The following is a 6206-nucleotide window of genomic DNA, read 5'->3' as shown; positions in this document are numbered from 1 at the left end:
AAGAGTAGAGAAGTTGTAGTTTAAGCATTGATTCAAAAATTAACTTTTATATTAGACAAGAGCAGGTACCCGCGTGTTGCAGCGGTGAGATGGTGGGTTGATAGGCAGTGGCGGAACTTGACCAATTGTTTCGAGGGGGTCAATTTGTACTGGTAAAAGATCAGGAGGGGTCAACTTGTAACATTATTTTTTTTTTAAACCCTCTTGTATAAAATTTACAGTTACAACTCAGTTTTGGAAGGGGACAACACCCCCCCCCCCCGCCCTATGGAAGTTCCGCCGATGATGATAAGTCATAGAGTGTGATAGCCAAATGCCTTAACTGTACGGGTTTCGCCCTCGGATTTAAAAATTCGTCGAAAGTATATCGAATAACATCTCTAATGAAAGAGCATTAAATTTTAAGAACACCTATACAATTTTTATAATTTATCGATGTATGGTTTTTGAGATAAAAAATTTTGAATGAATTGGAGGAAGAAATGATTAATGGAGGAGAGAGAAAAAAAATGATTGGTTGAGATTTGAGGAGAGAGAAAGAATATTAGCTAAATATAAAATTGATATATGAGTATTTTAAGAAAGTAAATATTAAATTTAAAATATAAAAAGGGAAAGATCTGCTTTATAATTATAATATAGTATAGATATAGATAGATAGATATTATCCGACCATCTTTCTTCCATGTAAAGAAAACGGTTACAATCAAATATTATTGCTTTATCCATCTTCCATATCCACAAGACTAACTGCTTCGCTTTGTATTTTCTCTCTCAAGGTATGCCCTATCTCTCAGTCTCCATATATACATACATGTATCGGTATCTATTCACTTTTTTTTTTCATTTTATGATCACGACTATGGCATTCCAGTCATGTAGCGATTCTCATTGATCATGTGTGTTGAAATTAATAACGATCTAATGAGGTTAATATGTATTTTGTGTATTATTAATTGATTATGTGTGTATGATATTTGTAAGGATCAAATGAATCTCCGTATGTGTATATTTTTTGTTTTTAATTGTTCCCTACAAATAGAACTTTGAATTCAAGTTAGCATCATCTTACCATGATTCCTGAAGTGTTATTGATATTTTACTTTTCTTACATTTTTTTGGTATTGGTTTCTTATTATTGAACAGGAAAATTATGAAACAGAGGATGCAAGGTGTATTTATTGGCCAACTTTGGATTCTATATGAAATTTTGATGGTTTTGAGTACAAATGAAAGTTATGTTGTTAATGTTATTGGTGTATGCATCCTATGTATGCTTCATTATATCAAGTCGAGTTTTCATCTTTGAATTGATAAAACCCAAGGAATTTGAGTTTATTTAATGGCTACTGTGATAAATATGCCAATTCCATGAATATTTCGTAGTTCTAATTATGGGCAAAGTCATGCAACACGAAATCAATCCAGGCTCACATTTGATTTAAGCTCCGATATTATAATATTGTGGAAGATATACATACAACTTCTGAACAAGCAAAAAACAATGTTAGTGCTGCTAATCAACCACGGTAAGTCTTTTTCTAATGTTAATTATTTATTTATTAATTATACTTATTTTGTACTTAGCCAGCTAATATATCCAGTTTGAGTTTATTTGGCATTTTTTGAGCAGAGTGAATAGGAGAAGTTCAATAAACTAGAGTTTGTGCAAGTGGCCATGCTCCATTGGATTCTATATGCATCAACAGTTTGTGCAAGTGATCATGAGTTGAGACAATAGAGGGTACTCTTAAGACTATTGCTGGCCCTGCATATGATAGGTTCCATGACAACCCTGTTGAGGTTCTTAAGTTTGTTGATTCTCAGGTCGGTTAGCTTCCTATGCATTTTGTTATTGTTGTCAGTCTCAACTTTATATGATTAATAAATTAGGTTATATTCATTTTTGATGCATTTGACCTGTTTCTTTCGATTGCAGTTTTGATGGATTCACTATGGAAAATGCTTCTGTTATGGGTATTAATGTAAAAAATCTATATCTGCATTCTGTACCGTAGTTATTTCCAGTTCATATGCTTTTAGTTCTGTGTATTTCTGGTATGCCGTTACACGTATTCATAATATCAACCAGCACTTTAGAGATATGGTTCTATGGTTGCAATATTAATCTGACAAGTGCTCAAAGTATGCATATCACGACAGTAAACCTAAACAACAGCATGTGCACGCGGAGCCTGTATAATGTGGGACGTTGATTTAGTGTATCATATTATTATTATTATTTTTTTTGAAAGGTTGGGATTCAATTTGAACACAAGTGCTCAAATTGGTTATAGTTGCCTTTTGGAAGCCCGTGTAATTTCAGGTTCAACAGAAAACTGGACAAAAAAAACTGGTGTCACCCCCCTGAGGTCAATAGCGCCCTTTTTAACTTTCGGTATTAAATGTCTCTTTATATGCCAGGTTGCTCGCCTAAACTAAAGTATATCAGCCTAACCCAACCTGTATAAAGTTAATATAAATGCTTATCCCTCATGCTTTCGTATTACTTATGGCATACTTTTTTCTGAAAAAAAAAATACATACACATTACAAATAAGGCACGACATCTTTCCAACCTGTTTTAAACTGACATGTCTTTCATAGTCCGTCATCACAAGTTTTATAAGGTTAGAAATTTGCATGGTTTTGGTTTATTTACTTCAGGGATTTGTAAGGTAAGATCTGTGCCTTTAGTGAATACTTATACAAGAAATTGATTTATTTTCCTATGCAATAACCTATAAATAGATTTGTCAAAAGAATATAGTATGTAAAGTCAAATTATATTTCAATTGCTAATGGCATGCAGCTAACGCTTATAAGCCAGTTAACCTGGCTCAGCGTTCATCGTACAAATATTTGGCCATGTTGAATTTCCACCCTGAGAAGACACATCAGAAAATAACTTCCTCTTTTTTCTTCTTTTTATTTGAATTTTTTATTTTTGATTTTTGGGACGTAGAAGTTTTTATTGTTTTATTTTGTGTACAGAAATTATGTTGTATACGTCTGCAATTAGGCCGAGGACTGAAGTGCAATATTGTTCAGTTGCTTTAGCAGAGATCTGCTGAGAGTCCAAGACAGATGGTACATGTTTTGCTTCTCCTTTTTTCAGTTTTTAGGTCGTTTTTAATTTTTTTTTTTTTTGAAAAGTTCGCTTTTAATTTTTTAAATTAACTTATTGTGCGTAAATTGGGTTCAACCAATGTGTAGCAGAATGTAATTGTGGGTGCCAACATCTTGGTTGGTGGTGCGTTTCATGGTGCTTCCATGAACCCAGCAGTTTAACTTTGGCCTAGCTGTGGTGAGTGGGGGCATGGAAGCATCATTCGGTCTATTGCATTGGTCCATCTATTGGTGTTGTGTTGTCATCAGAGTCCTTACATATCAAAATATCTTCATTGGTGAAAACGAGCAGCTTCCAGTGACAGATTATTGATCATATTTAGTCCAATTAATGTTGTCATTTTTCAAAATTAGACTAAGGTTTTTCTTATGGTTTTAGGGGATTTTTTAATACCCCATAAGGTGTTCCGGTTGAAACAGGGGCTAGCCTTACACCTTGGGCTATGTGGACACGGGCGTGGACCACCGAAGAGAACACGAATGTTGACCTTCTCCACCAGTATCTATATCTTTGTGGACGGGTCGATATAAGGCAGAGTTATGTGCCAACACAATGTCGGATTGTCGGCCCAGCTTACTTATTTTGTCGTTCAGGTGCAATGACCCTAGCTGGGGCTACATTATCGGCCCAAAAACAAGAACCATCATTTGAACTGTCCACATCCTACCTACTGGCCTATCGGACAAGAAAATCAAAAGGTTATAGTCATGGGTGATTAGCTGTTTATGCAAACGTTCCTGAAGATAGTATAGCATAAGGAATTCGACTTATTCTATTATCTGTAGTTACGCTATAGTTCTGACATACTTATTTGGCTCTTCAGGTGCATCATCTCTTATAGTTAAGTCAAAGTTCAGCTAAATCCCTCTATCTGTATGGTTCAAGTCATAAGGGTTAGGCGTGTTGGGTAATGTGTCAAAAGGGTTTAGGTTGTAATAGGGCATCTTTTAGTAGATAGTTAAAATATGACGAGTCCGGTTGGATCAATTTGTGAATTTTTCTTCATTTTGTAAAATAAAAAATGATCTTCTCTTAGATGTATCATTAATCATTATTATCCCCGACTCATTTGAGATACAACACAACCCAAGCTAACCATTTAAAAATAGAAGGTTTGAAATTGCTAACCTTTTACTCTCAGCTCTCCGATTTAATATATTGAAGATACCTGGCTGAAAACCACACAAAATGTATTCGAGTCATTCCCAAAAAATATCAGCTATAAGTGCTAGGAATTATCACGTTCAGTTTTATACACAACCCTTTTTCCCTTGCAGGTTCTCATGCTCATACTTCTGACTGCGTTTCAGATGCTTTCTGCCTTTCAAGCATATCATCCACTCTTCTGCTTGATAGTGATGATATACCTGTCTTGAACACATTCAAATTTTCCCTCAGGTTATCCTAAATCCCACTTTCTTGCAACAATTTGTTGCCCAGTGTAGGTTTCGTCAACTGGATGTACGCCTTCTTTTGGATTTAGTTGTGTGCGTGTAGATGACACAACATGTCAATCAGAATACAGATGGTTTAACTTCACTCCACAACCGCTGCCGAAGGGGAGTTACACTAGATAATGGTCGGTTCCATTTCAAAGGATGCAACGCTCATGTCAAGTATTCCAACCAAGGTAACCCTTTGCACCCTGCACATGTCACATGTATTGGCTGGCAATTCATGGACCCTTGCGACTTACAGCTATATTAATGTATGATTTGTTTTATAGAAGTCCGGGTTATATATATATGATATCTGTTTGTATTTTTTTTTGTATATAATATTCTTTTCAGATTCAACTGAAATATTTACTCTGATTCTAAAAATTCAGATTGGAGTTTGCTTATCACTCTAGCTGCTTATAAATAATCACGATCACTTTAATTCCGATTTCAAAGTTATTATTCCAAACCAAAAACAATTAGTAGTTTAGTACCGAAGTTGTGTTTAATATATACAGTCACTTTTGAATGCTAAAATTGTTCAGTCCTCATTTTTATGTGTATATTTCTTCAAGCTAGATACACAAATGATATCATTTTTGTTGTTTTGAACGCTTTCTAGGCAAAAAAAAAAAGGTGAAATTAAATTATGAAAATTTTATCAAAAAGAATGATCAATTAATTGTAGAACTGCAAAGAGTCAATGTTTGATTTTTGTAATCATAGTTGATACTTGCCTTAATGTGTTTATTCAATAATTTTTGTACTAGAATATTTAATGTGTTTACTTTGTCTTACTTCTATGTTTATAGATCGTGGTGATTCGTAATCAAGTGTTGTATGTTTAATAACTAAAAATGATTCTAAGGTGTGAGTTAAAGTGTAATAACTGACATTCATCGATTGTCGATTATATTACAGTGAATCAAGCAACCCCTTTGTTGAGCATGCAGTCCAGTATTCCATAGCAGCAGTATATGCTACTCTTGACAATAATAAAAGGAACCAATTGCACAAATTACTGTCACGAGGTAAAACGAGATAAGTTGAATAAAATGAACTCTATGTCTGATGGCTAACCAATTAGTTATGCAGGAACGGGTAAAAACGGATGCGGGTCGAAACAGGCGCGGGTCCAAGCGGGTCATTTCATGATTGCGGGTCATGCGGGTACGGGTCAAAGCGGGTCGGGTGCGGGTCAACCCACAATTTTTCACTAAAATTTATTACTTGTACTATTAATGACTTTTTTTGTAAATTTTCATTAAGTTAACTGAACGGATTAATTATTTTTAGCAAAACCATTAAACACTATTTCATGATTTAGTTAGAACCACTAATGCTAAAAATTAAGAATTTTTTTTTTTTTTTATTTTAAAACATGGATAGTTACAGTATATAGTTATATACACGTGAAGTATATACACATGAATTTTAACAATCAATAAAATGACATACAAATGAAGTAGAAACGTATATCTTGTTTCTTCCACACAAAAAACTTCAGTCAACTTTCATATTCATATATGTGTGTGTGATGTTCATCACTTCACCATCTCCCACTCTTTTTTTTTTTTTAACGGCAACCATCTCCGACATACGCACATACATATACATATATATATATATATATATGG

At 34.2% G+C, this 6206-nt stretch overlaps 1 long non-coding RNA gene across 5 annotated transcripts; it reads left to right on the top strand.

The window, feature by feature from the left end:
- The first annotated feature begins 677 nt into the window (after nucleotides 1-677).
- LOC122598276 lies at nucleotides 678-5883 on the top strand. 5 transcript variants are annotated; one of them, XR_006323575.1, is made up of 9 exons: nucleotides 678-779; nucleotides 1147-1529; nucleotides 1634-1827; nucleotides 1940-1977; nucleotides 2995-3090; nucleotides 3509-4528; nucleotides 4649-4760; nucleotides 5491-5600; nucleotides 5665-5883. It is a non-coding gene; the product is annotated as an uncharacterized LOC122598276 (long non-coding RNA). The 5 variants fall into 5 exon arrangements; XR_006323573.1 differs by having other exon boundaries at nucleotides 683-779; nucleotides 3509-3828; nucleotides 4408-4760; XR_006323572.1 differs by having other exon boundaries at nucleotides 680-779; nucleotides 3550-4760.
- Nucleotides 5884-6206: the final 323 nt, after the last annotated feature.

This window comes from Erigeron canadensis, chromosome 4, assembly GCF_010389155.1.
Source record: "Erigeron canadensis isolate Cc75 chromosome 4, C_canadensis_v1, whole genome shotgun sequence".
NCBI classification, from domain to species: Eukaryota; Viridiplantae; Streptophyta; class Magnoliopsida; order Asterales; family Asteraceae; genus Erigeron; species Erigeron canadensis.
This window is presented reverse-complemented; position numbering and strand designations above follow the sequence as displayed.